Source organism: Protopterus annectens, chromosome 6.part0 (genome assembly GCF_019279795.1).
Source record: "Protopterus annectens isolate FY-2018-M chromosome 6.part0, PAN1.0, whole genome shotgun sequence".
In the NCBI taxonomy this organism is placed as follows: domain Eukaryota; kingdom Metazoa; phylum Chordata; order Ceratodontiformes; family Protopteridae; genus Protopterus; species Protopterus annectens.
Genome location: NC_056737.1, coordinates 46,523,741 through 46,543,418, shown reverse-complemented (window position 1 = coordinate 46,543,418; position 19,678 = coordinate 46,523,741). Strand labels below are relative to the sequence as shown.

At 41.4% G+C, this 19,678-nt stretch overlaps 1 protein-coding gene across 1 annotated transcript in view; it reads left to right on the top strand.

Annotated features, from left to right (window-relative positions):
- Positions 1 to 19,678, top strand: part of LOC122803762 (extracellular calcium-sensing receptor-like) — a 351,505-nt gene that overhangs the window by 193,706 nt on the left and 138,121 nt on the right. The window lies entirely within an intron of this gene.

The window sequence follows — 19,678 nt, the reverse complement described above, 5'->3', positions numbered from 1 at the left end:
TAATTACACTGTACTATTGTCAACATCATACTGTTACAATACGTCTTTGTAGTCACCCTGTGCATCAGCACCATGTTAACCTGTTCCTGCACCGATTTTACAGATTTCAGGAGGTGGCACAGTTTCATCATATGCACAGGGTGTGTGCCTGGTATGCCTGAGTCTGCCACTGATACAACCAATTGACATGTCTGTGTGTGTGTGTGTGTGTGTGTGCGTGTGTTTGTGTTGGTGAGGGACAGCAGTACAAGATGGGGCAATGTTGATGCAGTGTGTGTGTGTATTCGGTAGCCCTAGGTGTTATCACTTTGCATGTGTGTATGAATGCACACAGTCCCACCTCATGGCTGCCATATACAGGTGTTTGTAAACAGCCGCAGACTGTACCTGCCAGGACATACAGATCACTGTCTGTGGCCACGGACACGGTACCTGTGCCTGGCAGGGGTGCTACGAACCGTATCAGATACCAACCAGACTGGGTACTGTCATCAGAAGCAGGTGTTCATTGACTGGAGACAGGTGCCTGTTGGGACTGTCCAGCACCACATGCACGTGGTCTCCTGGGGCGGTCCGATGACAGCACAGTCCCAGCATTGCTGGGGCTGCTGCTGGCACTATGTGAGCGGCCGCGGCCCTGTTGTCGTCCGCGATGGCTGCCAGCTGCTGCTGTTGCTGGCATACGGCCATGTCGACACATCAACCGTCCACCATTGCCCTGGCTCATGGACATATAGTTGTGGAACAGATCTAATGTCCCCCCCAACATCTGTCAATGACCTCGGTGAAGTTGCGGATGGCAGCCGCAACATCATGCATACTGTCACTCATGGCTGTGCGACATGCTCTCAGCTCCCTCAGACCCTGTCTGGTGTATCGTTCCATACGTGACTGTGCCTGCATTACAGCCCGAAACATAGCTGGGGTTGAAAGACCTCTGTGGGCACATCTGACAGGACTGGTATGCCCACGGATGCTCCCACGAGAACCCATGAACTTTTGCCTGTGTGGTACCGTGTCAGGGCCCTGGCCATGGCTGCAGTGTGGGGATGCATGTGCCACTGGTACCACATTACCCTGGTCAATGCCCACTGTATCTTGTCCATCACCTGGGGACATTGGTGACAAAGGATTTATTGGCAGGATGACTGTGCACATTGATGGGGTCGACAGCTGTGTAGTGTCAATTGGCTGACCAATGACAGTCCCTGGCACGCCTACCTGTGCCATTACACAGGTATCATCATCACTATCCACAGCAGCTGATTCAGGTTCCCTGTGGCATGACACTAGAGCAGCACCAGAACCTGTGGGAGTAAGACAGGAAACACAGTTTACAATGTGTACACAATGCCACCACTGATGCACACATGCACACATGCACACATGTACACATGGGCACATGCACACATGCACACATGTGCACATGGGCACATGCACACATGCACACATGCACACATGCATACATGCACACACCTCAGTATATGAGATATCAACCCACAGACACAAATACACCTGCAATCAAACACATAGCACTACTGCTTCAGCCTATTATTATTATTAGTATACAGAGTAGTGAAGGTAATGGTATTACACACTCACCAGCATGGATAGGCTGCCTTGCTGTTACACCAGAGGGACCTGTGGAAAAGAGACATTTATCGTCAGTGGGCACAACTGTGCCATTGATACTGTGGGCATGTTACAGTTCAGTAGTGCAACAGTTAGCTTCCACAGGTGTACTGCAGATAATGAGGTTATCACTAATGCACAATAATTACCAAGATAACAGCTACAAATTGAGAACACATCCCACACATGCATAACCTAACAGTGTACAGAATGGTCACTATACACATGGCATGTTACCTGCACACTCTGTGTCCTGCTGCTGTGTGGCTCCAGCCTCCATCATTACACATGTATGCTGTTGTTGTTGCTGCTGTGCTGGAGCCACAACACTCAGGAGTAGTCCCTCCAGTCTAGTGAGGGGGGTGTCTAGCCACCCCACCACCTGTGGCAAGCTGCTGCCTGTGGATATCCAACGCACACTGACGGACATTTCTAATTAAATTACTGCAGTGATGGCGTATCTGCTCATATGTCCAGTTATGTGTGCCTATGTCATTTACCCGACGGACCAGGTCTTGCCACAGTGCAGCCCTCGCCTGCTGGTTCTGGCTGGTGCTGGGAAAAGAGTACAGCGAAATCCCACACCAGGCTCTGGTCCGCTGGTGAACCATGTCCCTGAAAAGGACAAGGGAAATATGTCAGCAATATCTGTCAGCAGACTATAGCACACATAATACACATTATACTTGACTGCAGTGATATAACTTAGGCACCATATATAGCATCTGTCTGTCTATTGTGGGATACACATGTACATGACCAGATATCAGTGCTCATCCAACAACTGTGCAACAGTACCTGGCACACTCGATACAACAGACTAGTATACTGCAGCAGTCAATGCACTGTTTCAGGTACAATACACAACCTCACACTGGGGGTTTGAATCAAGGTACTGTATGGGGAACATTATCAGCCCATGCACTGCACACAATGCACGTTACATATTTCACTGGTACTGCACACTACTCTTACTTGCCATAACCCTACCTACACCACAGTGACATACAGGATAACACAGCACAACATATGGCAATGTAGTATGTGTTGATCGCAATACCCCACACACCTGTCTCTGGCCTCACACCATGACAGACAGACAGTCATGGTGAGCAATCACACCAGTACACAACATGCACCCAGTCACTAGCACACTCATTCCACCTCACATATTCCGTTTGCAATGTGTTAATGGGTGTGCATTGCGTCCTAGGTAGGTAGTGTGCTTTTGGCCCTTGGCCTACAGCAGCATACTGTTATGCTACCCTGCCCCTTGTGACACGTGTTATGATCGTACCTGCTTCTTACAAACACTTAAACAGGGTGACTCATATGGCATATTACCTATCAGAATAACATTCAGCAGGGGTATGTCTGACATCTACTCATGGGGAGGCTTGCTTCTTAATTCTGTGTGGTCTACTACTACAGGGTATGTCATATCTGTGGCTAGGGTCCTGTACCTCCACCATGTGCTCTATACTGCAGTGACAAGGACGACAGACATAGGTAATTTGTGTTGTGGATGTTGGAGGTGTTACCATGGTTGGGAGACAACTGTCATGGGTGTGGCTGAACTATATATCCAACAGTGGTAACCTCTATGTAGGTAGTCTGTGTGCACTCTGTGGTGTTTGAGTGCATTGACACAGTTACTTGCATATGTCTGTGTCCTTCACCATATCTGTAGTTGTCATGGGAGTTACATACCATGTAGGACATTGTGGGTTGTGGAGGGGTACAGTGACCTACATGTCCATAGCTGACACACCATGTCCGCTGACACATTCCATGTACAGGTATTACAGGACTAGTGTGCCACTGTGTATATCGATGTGGAGCCTATTGTACACTTGTTGACCCTGTTACCCCCTGACACATGCAGTGGTAGGCAGGAATGTACATATGTGGTGGTTACTGGTGTCAGTGTTTTTGAATGGGGTATGGTACTCCATCCACACTGGTGTTCACTCCATGCCTGTGACACCAGGCACCTGTAGCAAGACATCTGCACACATGTGCCTCACACAGTCTATATATGTATATATATATATATATATATATATATATATATATATATATATATATATATATATATATATTTATATCTGTATATGGATATATATTTGTTTGTATATATGTATATATCATATGCATATATAGATGTAGATATATACATATAGATGCGGGGAGAGAGGGGGAGAGAGTGAGAGAGAGAGACACAGGGTGAGTGTGAGTGTGAGGGGATGGGACAGAGAGTGAGAGATAGTCATATACAGACATATCTGTTGTCAGTCAGATCTATCTGTATATGTGTAAGTCTCTACAGATATCTATATCTGTATGTGTGTATTACATATATCTGTACGTACATATTCTACCAATCTCGATGTCTGTGCAGTAAGTGAGAACCTGGTTCAAGGCTCCTGTGAGCACACCAGCGGTACCAGGCTATACCCTGTATCATGCATTTTGGCCCCAGGACTCAGGACAAAACAAAAAGGGAGGGTGTGTGTCCATATTCATGGAGGACACACACACCTCCAGGTTAGTGGCAACACATGAAGCATCACAGACCATCCAGGTGCAGATAACCGCAGGCAAACCTGCTATACAACTGGTAGCATGTTACAGACCACCCTCCCGATCTCAGGGACCACAGTCGGTCTTCCTGTAGACATTGGAGGATATAAATGTCCCACCACACACCATCATATTAGGATAGTGCGACTACCCTAACGTACACTGGGTGCATTATTCTACCCCAAACACCCTAGCCCAAAGGTTCCCGGAATTCACTATGTCAAATGCAATGGAACAGCTAGTCACCTCTCCCACAACAGGAAATAATATACTAAACCTGATCATCACAAACATGGGGACAATGTGCTACACACTGGAAGTATACCCCTCACTAGTCACATCTGACCACAGACTAATCACCCTGGATATACATATCCCACCTCCCCCACAACACAACAGACTACAGTGGGAAACCTCTCACATGCTAACTTTACACGTCTTATAACTGAGTTGGTATCCTTAATGCCCACTGGGCCAGTGTAATCCACTTCCCACAATGCAGACACCCTCACATATGCTTCTACAGCCATCTCCAAGAATGCATGGATCATGCAATCACAAATGGAATCATGACCCTCTCCACCAAGGGCAGGTGTCCTGTCTGGTGGACCCCAGCATTGAACAAATTGTATAACAACAGATGGTAGCTACTGCACGGCAGAGCATACTTCCATAGAGCTACGGCATCTCTCATCAGCAGTAGTAGAAAGATAGGTTTTGTCGTACAAACATGCAAAGCCAACAGTGAGAGGGACATCGCTATGGTCACTACAGATAACCACAAGGCCTTCCACTGCTATGTTACACACCTGGGTGGGAACCCTCAGTTGTGTTCACAGTTAGTTCACAGTGACATACGCTACACTGAACACACAGATAATGCCAACAGTCTGGCAGACAGGTTCAGTGCAGGTTTCTACACTCCCTCACCCACACATGTGGAATTACTTATCCCAGCTGACTTTAACCTCCCTGACATCTCAGATGTCCAGCTGGGAACCACCCTCAGTGGAACTGTAAACACAGCAGCAATGGGACCCAATGGTATTGCAGGTTGCATGCTACATGAACTGCAAGAGGAGCTACATATGCACATTACATGCTATTCAGCCATAGCCTTACTACAGCATATGTACCTGGACACTGGCATACAGCAACAGTAGTCCCACTCCACACAGGAGGCACCTCTACAGACCCTGGTAACTACCGCCCCATAAGCTTAACCAGCCTGGTCTGCAACACTATGGAAAGGATCATTATGGTACCCATACACAGAGACATTGGGGACTTAGACACTTGATCCCACCCGGTTTGGCTTTGTAGAGGGCAGATCCTACCTTATGAACCTGGTTGATCTTTTCAAATCAGTCACTATAGCCATTGCTGAGGGCATAGTGGTCCATACAGCCTACCTGGACTTGCATACAGCATTCGACACAATACCGCACTCTGCCATCATAGACATGATCAACAGCTGTCATGTAAATCCATATGTCACATGATGGGTTGCAAACCAGCTAACGGATAGAAACCCTGTAGTCAACCTCACTGGTGCCATGTCAGACTCAGAGCCAGTCACATGTGGTGTCCCACAGGACTCTGTCCTGGGACTGCTCATGTTCGGCATATCATTCTCAGATGTGGAAGCAGACATGGGAGGGTAGTGGCTGACAATGTTCAAAGATTACTGCATACTAGGCACCATAGGCAATACACCTGCTGACACATACATCCTATTGACAGGCCTCATGGACACCAACAACTGGTGGCGGAGTCATGGCCTGACACTGCATGCCACGTAATGTATACTCATACCCTTTTGGACAGACAAGTTACCTACATATTATCACATAGACAATAACCCACTGAGTACAGACAAAGTAATCGGAGACCTGGTGACACTGTGCAATGCTGACCTCTCATTTGACACCCACATTGCCAAAGTGGTTGGATGGACTTTATACCTTGCCCACCTTATCATGAAGGGATTCACATCCACATCAAAAGGGGTCATTGTACCCTTATACTCCTCCCTTATCAGGCCCATGACTGTGTACTATGCCCCATTTGGTATGTACGTCACCTGGCACTTGCAACAGCTAGGGGGACCCCATAAGTACATCACCAGGAGGATCAAGGTTCTACAACAACTGTCATATGCTGCCAGACTAACGTAACTCATGCTCTATTTCATAGCATACTGCCTACATAGGGGTGATCTGTGCCTGATGTAGTAGGCCATGTCCAATCTGGTAGTGATGGACATGTTCCACCTCATACAATCCAAATCCATCAGAAGCACGACAGCTAGAGATTTCAACCTCAGCACACATATGAATAGGACATACTGTAGGGACAGATCCATCACTAAGAGGCTTCCCATACTGTGGAACAGGATCCCAGTTCATGTTAGGCAAAGACCCTCACTGACACTCTTCATGTGCAATCTTGACAAGTGGATGGGAGATCATAGGTTTAAAGCAGGGGTCTTTTCTGTGTCACTACTAGACAGAGGCACAGTACACTAATGCTATTATGTAGGGGGGTCTTCACTGTGTCACTACTATACAGAGACGCAGGTTTCTAAATCTATTCTATACACTGTCTGCAGATAGCCTAGTACTAAACTATGCCACTGTGAAACTATATCTGTCTATGTATTTCTACATCCCTCTCTATCTATGTATACACATATGCATATTATATATATATATATATATATATATATATATATATATATATATATATACATACATATCTCAATATACGTATATACATGTTTTATATATATATATATATATATATATATATATATATATATATATATATATATACATACCCACTCCTTTTTAGGTCCACATATGTATACACACAGTGACGTACTGCTGAACACCCATTACTGTATCACCTACTTGTACATTGCACTACAACCTACATTGCTATGTGCACATAGCTACCATCACATACATATGTATGTGGAGCCTTCAGTGACAGTTTCAGTATGTCCCCGTCACATCCTCATATAGATAGATACAGACCAATAACACATCTGGAGGGTTCACAGTATGTACAGTATTATAGTAGTACTTTACATTACCTGTGTTTGTTGCAGCTGATTGTGTAGGCTTGCAGTTGCTTGGCCTGCTGTCTGCCTCTTTGCTTTGTTGTTTCAGGTTTGTTATTTCTTTTTCTTTCTTTCTTTCTTTCTTTCTTTCTTTCTTTCTTTCTTTCTTTCTTTCTTTTTTTTTTTTTGTTTTCTCTCTCTCTCTCCCTCTCTCTCTCTACCTCCAGCAGGTGCAATGACAGTATTGCATGTGTGGGCTGGGAGTACAGGATGCTTTTGTAGGTATCTGCACATGTCCATGTGATGGCCTCTGCACCAATTGTTAGCCAGCATTTACTAATTGCATGCAGCCTGTTGTGTAGTGATTGCAGTTCTCACTGTGATTACAGGCCTGTGCTATAAAAGGGTCTGTTAGGTAGGCGTAGCCCTTTCAGATTATCAGGGTGGGGACCATGCTGGTTTGCTGTGGACACTGTTCTGTGAGTGTAAGGGTTGGTATGTCTCTCATATTTCAGGCTGTGTTGTAGACACTGCAATGCATGTTGTTCTGTAAGCTACTGTTAGTACATTTGGCAGGGTGTCAGTGGGGCACAGTTGACATTTGTTTTCACATCAGGGACATCCCTGTAACTCGGTCACAGTTGCTATGTCTGAACTCTTAACTATTCAACTATGGCTGTGTTTATCCTGCTCTGAGTATGTGTGTGGCTTGCCAGATGCTACTGTGACATTATTACCTAGTAGCTACCAACTAGCATGACTGTTTCTCAGCACACACTACTATTTTACAAATCCGCTAGATTTGACAGTAAATATACATGACGTGCTTTGTGTACTAGACTTGTATATTCCCTTTAAATTAATTCCTACTATTTTATGATATATTTCTTTCAGCACAATGTTCTTGTATAACACTCATGGCTTAGTGGTAAGTCATGCAGACTAGTGTTTCCTGGGTTCGAGACTGCGGGAGGTATTTTATTTTGCTGCTGAGAAAACTACAGGCCTTGTCATTCAGAGTGACTAAGGCACTTTTAAGCAGTTGTAACTGGGTGAGCGCTGGTTTGTGCGGAGGTCACGCATGCGCACTGCCTCTTAGCTTCGCGCACACCCGCTTACTACTGCTTAAAAGTGCTTATTCTTGCGCACACCTGCGCTATTTTCTTTGAAAGAAAAGAAAATGGGGAGATAGGAAAGTGGTGAAAAAGGGGTCACAAAGAGGGTAGGACAGTAGGGAAACAAGCTCGGGTTTTGCAAGAGGGAGGTAGGTAAGGCCCATAGCTGCCCATTTCTTCGTCAGCAACAGCTGTGCATATGTTTGTAATTTGGTGTGACATTTGAAACCTTCCACCCCTGAGAGAGGTGCAAGGACAACAATAATACTTGTTGTACAGCCAATTGTAATTGCCAGTTTACATGTCCAGCAGACATGTGTGCAAAATGGGCAGCTATGTATGGGGCGTAATTATTTTGTGGGTACAGAGTGCCCTTTTTTTTTTCAGGTGAGAGTGGTATGTCAGGTACAGGAAGTCGGTATAGCTGGGGAGGTTGGTTGGGGAGGTTAACAGACAAGACAAACAAGACGCATACAGGGGCGGTGTATGACACATGTGGGGGGGTTACACAATTGACCGGGATGGATGTTTGGATATCTCGAGCCCATGAGCCCACAGATGGCAACAGTGGAACTGAGATCCCCACCCATGGGCAGTTGCCACTGTGCCTTCACTGCCCCGGATGGGGCTGTGTAGGCCAGGCAGCAGGCACGCCCGTGAGTTGTGCCACCCGTGCCTCAAGCTGGCGTAGGGGCCCAAGCACAGCGTGCCAGATCTCCCTACACACCACAGTCTGGACACTACGGAGGGTGAGTGGATGTTCTCCTCTGACCACACTTGCAGAGGGGGGACGAGCCCCATCCTCTGCAGCGCTTCCACCCGCAGGTGGCACAGGGCCACCGGAGGAGGGTTCGGCCTGGGCACTATTGCCAGGTACACTCGCCAGCTGAGATGGGAGAGATGGGTCTGCTGGAACCCGCCTTCCCTGTTGTCCTATGTTTTGCATTATGTTATGACAATTTGGGTTAGTAATGTACAATACCATTCACAATTAGTTGTAACAGCATGCATTAGTATTCCCATTAACCAAACACGCATAAATTCAAGCCATTGAACAGCAAGCATAACACATGCATAATTTGAACAGCAATACACAATCCAACAACATGCAGGGTTGATTGATGGCAACAGGCCATCAGGTTTGGATGTATGAACAGGGCAGATGCATCAACGTACATGCAAATATGTATGAACCAACAGGACAAATGTCCAGGGGTGTTAATTGTGATTGCACATACCCATTTCACGTGGAATGGATTATTTGTGATTATAGGGTTGGGTGAAGAAATATTTAATTAACAACTTCAAATACCACTACATATGCTGTACATTTCTACTAGCTGCAGATATATACACACTACAGTTCTGCCTACAGTTTCCTATGTGATAACTACTTCAGGTTGGTGATAGGAATGTTACTGCTACATCAATATACATTTCATATTTATTCATACACATTCATATCTGGCTCTGTTCATCATCATCCTGCTACATTTGCTTTATATAGCTATAGACAACTGTGGATGTTTGGTATTTCAGACAACCATACTACCTGCATATTGCAGACTGAGAGCAACATATCCAGATTTTGGGACACACATTCCAGCTTCAGGACTGTTTTCAACACATGTTGCTGTTTGGTTCTTCCTGTCACATTCATTTCATTCTGTACTGACTGCAGTATACTTTATTCAGGAGTTATTACTGCTTTATTGGTGGATTCATACCTCTTTCTCACACTCTCTCACTTGTTTTATTTTTACAATTCAGGATGGTACTTAATTCTAGGCTTTATTGACATGTTTTACCTTTAGTTATAACAATCCTTTCCAACAGTCTCACTTATGTCATGTTTCTGAATTTCAACAGGGATATATTTCACACATGTGTTTTACTCAGCTTCTGCAGCTGTACTTTTCAGCCTGCTGCAGGTTATGTACTATTATATTACAGGTGGGACATCTTTATTTCAGACTTGTTTCATTTTTATGTTTGGATTACAGGCTGCATCACACTTTGTAATCAAGCAATACTTGCAAACCCTCTTACACTGTTACTTGCACATTTTATTAATTAGTGACTACACTGCACTCTTTTGCTAGCTGTCATACTTATATATTTATTTACAGTTACAGGGAGAGAATTACTGACCTGCCTGGTGGCGCAACCGCACCAGCCTATCGCCATAGGCTCGACGGTTAGCAGAACGGACACCTGCAGCTGTAATATAAATGAAGTAATATTGGAATATATATCTCCATAATATCAGCTAGGTTACTTTCTTACATATATAATTACATGTAACTTACTCAGTAGTGGGGCATTGGGCATTTGCCGGGCCTCCTGGATCCAACGGTTCAGTTGGTCCTGCTTCCATCTCTTCAGGTCCGCATGGTGGTGATGGACCTGCTCAACATTCCTTGTTATACCTGTGGCACTGGTGAGATCATGTGCCAACCGGTCCCACGCCTCAGCCCTATATGCTCTCCACAGGACCTGGCCCTGCATGAGTTGGGCCTCATGATTATGGACGAGGAGCCAAACCATATATTTGGACTCCTCAATGCCCCACCTCTGTGCTCGGAAGCAACTACCCTCTCCTATACCTCACATCCTGGCTGCAAGTCGGTTCTACAATTGGTTATGCTGTGTATTCCCGCCTATAGGGCTTATATATGCCGTTTTTCCTGCACTTATCTGTGATTGGCCATTTTGGAATTGTATCAGCTTCACAAAACCTGCTTTGTCATGTTCCTCTTTCTATTCATTCCTATATATATGCTATTACTGCATCTCTAAGAGCAACTGTCATGGCTTAGTGGTTCAGTACTTTGACTATGGTGCATGGTATCCTGGGTTTGAACCTGGCCATTGCTTTTTATATTTTATGGCTGTCTACACAGGCTAGGAGGTGTGTCTATGTAAAGGCAGTTTTGATACAGCTTGCTCAACGTTGCCCATCGGTTAGCTTGTTGGTGCGGTGTGCAGCTCCACGCAAATGGATCACGCTGGTTTATGCGTGGTTTGGCTGTCAGCACACATATTACGCTCAACTCAGCTACGGGCACACAGTTTCAGCGTGTTAAAATGCTGCTCAACCCCAGGCACTCATTTTACACCTATTAAACCACTGCTCACCTACAGGCACTCATTTTACACCTGTTGTAACACTGCTCACCTACGGGCACTCATTTTAAACCTGTTAAAACACTGCTCACCTACAGGCAGATATACTCAACTTGTTAGACTGTAGCTCAGCTATAGGCACATCTGACATTTTTTTTTATTATCTCACATTTCTTCAAAATACATGGCCCATTTCATTACATTTTACATAAAATATAATTTTATATATGTACATATATGTCAGGGAATTATTTTGTGCTTATTTCACTAAAAATAAAAAATTGATGTTGTGGGGGCTCGAACAATGACTGCCTCCTCTTCAGCCAATGTCTCTACCGCTACGCTATTGCTTCTTGGCTTACTTTGCATATTTAGATCTTATATGCTTTTCCACTGACTGCTAACTGTGGCTAAGCGCCGGGCATGCCCACACAAATGAGCGCACTCACGGGCAAACATCTTTACAACTTATAAAAAAATATAAGATGTTCATTTATACATTTTATGTTCATAGTCTGTGGGGGCATGTGTTGTGTTGTGTTTATTCACATTTCCACGGACTCTGTCGTGGGCATTTACTTTTGGGACTTTTACTCTTTTGGGGGTGTGTCCGTTTGCAGGGCTCGCCCTACGGACATGCCCCTAGTGTCTGACATGGACTGTGTTAGCCTTAGGTGTGATTCAGCATGCCCTTGTGCATATGCATGACATGCTGACGTCACATCGTTTAACTGCAGCCTCCGTGTAAGCCTTGTAACTCTTACACAGAGGCTTTGTGAATCCAGCCCATTGTAAATACCCTTGCTATTGCATGAGTTAGTGAACTTATAGCAAGAAAATAGATCTTTCTCAAAATGGTTATTTATAGTAGTGCTTTCAAATGTTTTTAAAAACAATAATATCACAATTTGTAAAAATAAAATTAAAAAAACTACAGTTTAAATAATTATACCAAATCAGACATAATATGAAAACATTGGTTAAGAATAGATAAAAGTTATATCACAATGATTTAATATTTAGGGAAATGTTACCAGTTTATAGAGAAATTAAAGGTAAGACAGTATAATGCAAACAGGATTTGAAAGATGAAGTCAGAGAAAGCAGGTCTGTGGCATATTTGGAGAGAAAACCAGGGGGAAAGAAACTGATAAAACTAAGGAAGTAAGAAGAAAGAGTAGAGAGGTGCAAGGTAAGAATAGGTATTTGTTCACATTTAGGGGTATCATTTTTCCTGATGCTGAGCAAAGAAAAAGAGCCAGCTTTTGCCTAGGAACTCTTTCAGAATGGTTTTAAATGATGGGCTGAAGGGTACTGACCTGATGGATGCAGATAAGAAGTTCCAGACCTAGTAACATGGTATAAGTACAGATAATGCCCAGCAAGTTTGATAGGTTTAAGGACAAGCAGCATTTTTTATTCATTGGATCGTAATGACCAACTAGGAAGATAGTTGGACACACAGGTGGATGCCGGATAATTTTTAAAGATGGTAAGAAGCTGAGAAGATGTTAATTAATGGGGGTAGTTCTAACAAATTTAGGCTTTTTTTTGGTGCTATACAGTGGTGGGTTCTGAAAGGAGTATTTGCTGCAAATTTAGCAACTTTTTATATCATTGTTCAAGTTCTGATTTTGTTGATGCCTGAAGGCTGGTAAGGATGACAGTGCAATAAAGAAGTGTGGGGAGGAGATAAGTATTGGCAAGTGCAGTTTTAATTGCAATGGTGAGAAAGTTTTTGGCTCAAAAAGCATCCCTAGTTTTTGATGACTTTTTCTTGTGCAATTTTGTATATGCAGATTGAATTTAAGATTACAGTACACTATTATCCTTAATAATTTGCTGTGAGAAGTGACTTCTATTGTATTAACAAGAGAGAAAATTTTAAATTCTGTTTTCACATGTGAGGGATTTGGAGAAAAAGTAGTAGTTTATTTTTTTCAGGGTTGAGCATGAGTTATGAGTTGCAAAGCCATGTATCAGTAGCTGTTAAAGCTTCCTGATTAATTTTTGGAGGTGTGCCATGTTGTCAGATGTGCAAATGAGTGTGGAGTCATCTGCGCACTGTATTAGGGATGTCCATTGTGTAGATGTGTGGTGGGTGTTGGTGAGAATGTTAAATATGTGCCTTGTGGCATGCCGGTGGTGACTGTGAGGTATGAAGAGGTTAGAGTGCCTTTTTTATGATTGATAACTTTTGGATTGGTAATTTTTGAACCATAGAAGGGTGGGCTGAGAGAGTCCTAATGAGGACATTTGAAGTAGACCTTTGCCATGATAAACTGTGCTGAAAGTTTTAGACAAGACTAGAAATAAGGAGTAGACTAGTTTATCATTATTTCTAGCTTTATTGATAGTATCTATATTGGTTAGAAGTGCAGTGTTAGAACTATGGAAAGGATGGAAGCCATGTTGTGTGGGGGACAGGAGTTCTTTCTGCAGGAGATCATTTAGCAATTCTTTTTGAATATATTTTTTAAGCATTTTGAAGAGGGGGATAAATTTGATATAGGTGTAAGGTCAGTAATGTCTGTTAAATTTCTTCCTTTGTGCAAAGGGATAATGTGTGAGTTTCCAGAGAGTGAGATTCCTAGAGTGACCTATTTAGAAGGATTGTGACAGGTTAGGCAATGTTGTTTGCAGCTATTTTAAGGTACTCGCTTGGAAGGTCATCAACTGAAGTAGAACATAGTTTGAGTTTGTCTAAGAGTAGTTTTATATAGAATGTGGACACTGGTTTGAAGGTGAAAATGGATGTGGTGATACTAGGCTGTTGAGCAGGGTTAGGATCTGATGTTGGTGAAACCTTAATTACAGATGCTAGTCTAGCTATGAAATAAGAGTTGAATTGCATTCCAGTTTCAAGTGATGAGTTATTAAGAGAGGTGTTATTGTTGAATGTTTGGCCAGGATACAAGATTTCTTTAATGGCCATCCAGAATTTTTTAGGATTGTATTTATTATTATTCTGAAAGTTATTATAGTAATTTCTGTGTGCATTAATTTGCTTTTTAGTATGATTGCAAAGTATTCAGAAGTTTGCAAGATATTATGGTGTTTTATATTTTTCCATTCTTTCCGTGTTTTTTCTCTATCCTGAATTAGCATTCTTCTCTTTTCGGATAGACAAATTGCATTATTTGATTTTTGTCTCTTCCTTCTTGGAGTTGTTAGGCTATTTAAGATATTCAGAAAATTTGTATTGGATTCATCTAAAGGGATGAATTTTAGGAAGTTCCAGTTAATAGATGATAGGATGCTAATGAGCATTTCTGGGTTAAACTTGGAAAAGTTGCAAATTGTTTTATAAACGTGCTGTTTAAATTGATGTGTGATATGTCTGGTTGTATAGCTTGAGAGATGATCACTGAGACAGTTAGACATTGTACCTGTGGTGATGTATTTGCTAGGGCTTGATACTAGTATCTGGTGTAATAGAGAATTTGATTTTGTGCTGTAATGTTATTGATTAGATGTGTGAAGCCAAATAAGTTCATGCTAGATGTAGGGGAGTTAGAGTTTATCTCCAGCCAACTGACATTCACATTACCTAGTAGTATTTTTTCTTGTGGAATTGATATGGATGCCCAATGCAGGATATCTTCTAGTATAGCTGTATTGTTGCTCGGAAGGATGTAAAGAACAGTTATACATATTTATTTATAACTGTTTAATTTCAGGAAAGCAATAAAAAGCTCTGCTAAATTGAATTTTGATATTTCATAGGTTCATAGGTTGATACTAGGCTATTGGCCCTAGGGCCTATACAAGCCTAGCCATAAGAATTCCCTGGCTATTTCTTCCAACACAATTTACTTCCCTGGATCCCTGCCTAGCAGGGTGACTGAAGTGATCCCCGGGGTGAATTAACTTTCACCCATTCAATCATCAAGGTTCCTATTGAACAGGGCCATTTGTTTGATATACGGAGAAATGTTATAGCTGTTGGGAAAGATTAAAGCAATACTACCACATTATTTTGTCTTTATACAGTCATTACAGATTATATAATAGCCTGGAAGTGTACGTTTGGAGTTGTTTACACTGTGTTTAAGCCAAGTTTCTGTTACAGTAAGAATATCAAGCTTGGGCTGGGTAATCCAGGCATGTAGTTCAGCAACTTTATTTCTTATGAGTCTAATATTTATGACAGCAAGAGTTAAATTACCGACATTGGAGTTTGACCACTGCAGAGTTAGAGTAGTGTGTGGAAGAGAATTGCCTTGATGTTCATTGTGATAGGTGGGGCCAGGATTAGAGTGAATATCTCCTCCTAGAAGGATTTTAGTAGATTGGGGAATTATTGATACTTGTTTTTTGAGAGTATTTTTCCACTTAATTATGTTTTGGTTTGAGTTGAAATGGAGTTATTTAATCTATAGTTGGATTAAAGGTGAGGGGCATCATTAAATAGGCTTGCTACAATGTGTGGAAAGTATAGGGAGGCCATATGAATAGGTGGCCGGGACAGAGTTGGAGAAATGTTGAGAGCTATTATAGAGTCATGGTAGGATGAGATATGACCCCAGTTGGAGGAGGAGAAGAATAGAGGATAAGTTGAGGAATAGCATGATTAAGTAAATTGATCTGTATGATTTTGATGGCAGGTAGTGGGGAAATTAGGATCAAGAAGGAAAATGAAGTTGCAGGGCAGTAGGATATTTAGTGGTGGTGGAGTCTGAAAGCTGACAGAGGGTACATAGAACAGAAGTATTTTCTATGGAAGAATAGAGTTAGGTTGTTGTATTATCTTCTCAGGAATGGAAGGAAAATAGCAGTTTAAAAGACTCTATGTCATAAAACCAAAAAAGCAAACTCTCCAAATGCTCACATGTGCAAGTAATCAAAAACTCAAAATTGGTATTGTGGGGGGCTGTGCTCCCACACCCCCCTGCTAAATATATAATCCTACTCGAGATTGCACTACATTGAGGAAAGGGCAAATATTCCGATCTTCTCTGTACTGCAATCCCAAAATACCACTTGATTATTCACTAATGTTAGCATTCGAGAGTTCGCATTTTGTCTTTCTGAAGTAGACCCATTTAAAAGGCTAGAAGATGCGGATGTAGTTAAAAAGGAAGAAACAAGGGTTTATTAGGGAAAGGTAGAAGATACAATGTAGAATAGATAGCTGCTGTTAGGGAGGGGTGCAACTATAAATGAATATAGTGAGAAGCAGTATGGATGGGGGAAATGTAGATAGGAATGGTGCTAAAAGGTTATATGAAAGTTGGGAATTACATAAAAAGAAACAGGATTGTTTGTATGATAGTAGTAAGGTTGTTTGGGAGTGTTAGGGAATAAGAGTTACAAGTAAAATCTGTATATTGGCAGTATAATAGTAATGTAAGAGAGGTTGGTGAGAATTGGGAGGGAGGGGATGGAAGTTAGCAACCACATTTTATGGGTATGCATCCCCTTTACGTCTTCATGTGCAGTTTTTTATTTTTGTTTTTGTAACTTCCCCAGCTTGGATAAGAAGTTTCATCTTCCTCAGATTCCACTTGTATGCATTTTTTCTTTGATATAAGATTAAACGCCATAATCTGTCTTGTATTTGATGGTTTGTTAAAACAACTACAATTTTCACATGGCAAAATAATTGCCAGTGGTAAAGTATTATTAGCTAGCTGTCTATCACACTCTTAATTGTTTATTCTTTTAGCTGTGGGTGACATCTGTACTTTAAATGTAAACTCGGATGTCTAATGAATCACAGTAGCAAACATTTAACAATGGATCTAATAGGGTACCCAACAGTGAACTGGTTAATGATAAACTAATCAGCATGAATGTATCCAAAATCTTCCTGCAGACAAGGTAAAAGACACAAAAATAGTCAGAAAAATAGTGACTGAGCCAGTAACTTCAAAGAAGATAAGCAAAAAAATTATAATAAAATAAAATACAATAAAATAAATAAAGTTGATAATATAATAGGGGGTATTAAGTGGCCTTTACACTCACACTCCCATTTATTACATATCGCTTGCCTGTGTATGATAATGATCAGGTTATTGGGTTCTAACTGTAAGAACATAACTCATCAGAACTCATTGAATTTCCTTTAGATTGCACATTGCAACTTTGACTTGTAGTTGACTGCTGCTGGAGTCAGAGTGCTATGTGGACTTGTACCAGGTTTGTCTTTTTGAATTTTGCGTAACTGCAGAGTTAACATATATGAGTTTCAGGGCATAGTGGGCTTCCCCCTGCAAAGACACTTGTTTTAATATTAGCAGGTAGGTTATGCTCTCAATCAGTTGTAATTGAGGAATATTTTTTTCAAGCAATCATGCATCGATCATTCATAGGGGAAATGTAATAAAGTCTCACCACTGGTGGCTCATCCTAAAAAAAAAAACAAAAAAAAACAAATGAAAGTTAGTGAAATGGATTCACTGTTTGTATTTCTAAAAGGGATCATTCATTTTCACTGATATTCAGAATGTTGTCAGCAACTTCACTGTCAGAAATATACCATCACCAAAGAAATGCAAAAAAAAAAAAAAAAAAACACATCAGTGATGAAAGATACAGGAAATGGGGTTGATATAATGGTTATGGTATTTAACTCACAGTCACAAGGTATAGGGCTTGATTCTGACCCTTAAAAGGAAAATTGTCTAAGCTTAAAATAACCCCAAAAAGCAGTTAGCCTTTTACTTATTTAAATTATATGACACTAGGAAGTTGAATGTACTGATTAAAGAAACAGAAGAAGAGCAAAGTGACATAACAGAGAAAGATGCAGATATTTTGGGCTCCAACATGAGCCTTTTTCAGAGTCATTTCTTAGTCTTTCAATAAATACTTTTCACATACATATCTAATTTCATGCATGCTGAGCCTAATTTTGTATAACAAAATATTTCCTGGCATTAATTAAAACATTAAAAAAAAATGTAAAAACCAGCACCATGATTCTCTCGCTTTATTAAGTATAGTTACACTTAAAGCTTGAGAGAATCGTGGTGTCGGCTTTTACATTTATTTTGTTATTTTGAGTTTGTTTGTAACTCCGGCTTTATCTGAATGGTAGAACTTGTCTTTATTACTAATTAAAAATTAATTGTGAAGTATTTCTGTTTTTCAATGCATATGATTTCCAGTCTGGTTGATATTTTGGTTCCCTATTAGAAGACCGAAGATGCATTCTTTCGAATGCGTCTTGGTCGAACTCAAAAGCCTGAAATGGCAAAATATCGAAGCGGCTTTTAAGCAAATTCTTTCCCTGGGAAAGAATTTGCTTGTTTGCTTCGTTTCTTTGCCGTTTTCGGCACTGTAGTGTTGTCTCGTAGCTGGTATATTTAAGTAGGGGGGTGTGGGGGCGAAGCCCCCCACTTAATGTAATGTTTAAAGTATGGTTTTTTTTTGGTTGTTGGAACAGCAATTTTTTTCCCTAGGAAAAAAATCTTTGTTCTGACAGTTCGAAATTGTAAGCTTTTGCTTACATAGGGTCGATTAATCACCATTTGCTTTTTTAAGTGCTCGGTGATCTAATATAGACCCGATATTTTTAGGTTTGATTCTGCTTATTTTTATATATTAGCTTTCTGTGTAATGTGAGGCTTAGACATAATTTTTTAGATGAGGCCAATAGAGCTATTTCTCTATTTCTTACAAGAGTGATGCTTTGTCTGCATTATTAATTATTGTACAAGCTTTTCAAAAGTTTAAGAATTCATTATGAAGGCTAACATCAGACTGATTTTTCCCTTTTCCATTTGTGATCTCTTTCCATCATTACATTTTTATTTTCACAGGTGAGTCATGGGCACGCTTTTCCTTATAGATGTATTATGGTTTGTGTTGCGTGCTATGGTTAGTGTGAATATAATTTCTTATAACATTATTAGTTGGTCAGGAAAATAAATAAAGACATTGTTTAGATTTTGTTCAAACTGTAAACATGACCAGCCTGTTGAATGAAGTTAAGTTGCCTACCTGTGACCATCTAGGAGTGTAGTAACTTTTAAAGACCTTTTGGATAACACTGGACAATGGTTACTTAGAGACTTAAATAAAACAGAGACTGTGAGGCATCAATGGGGCATATTAATTAGTAATGTATCTAACAGAATGCTGTTTTCAGAGTTGTGATTTGCTCTTGACTGCTTTACTAACTGTACTAGTTTGCATGGAGGCTGAACCT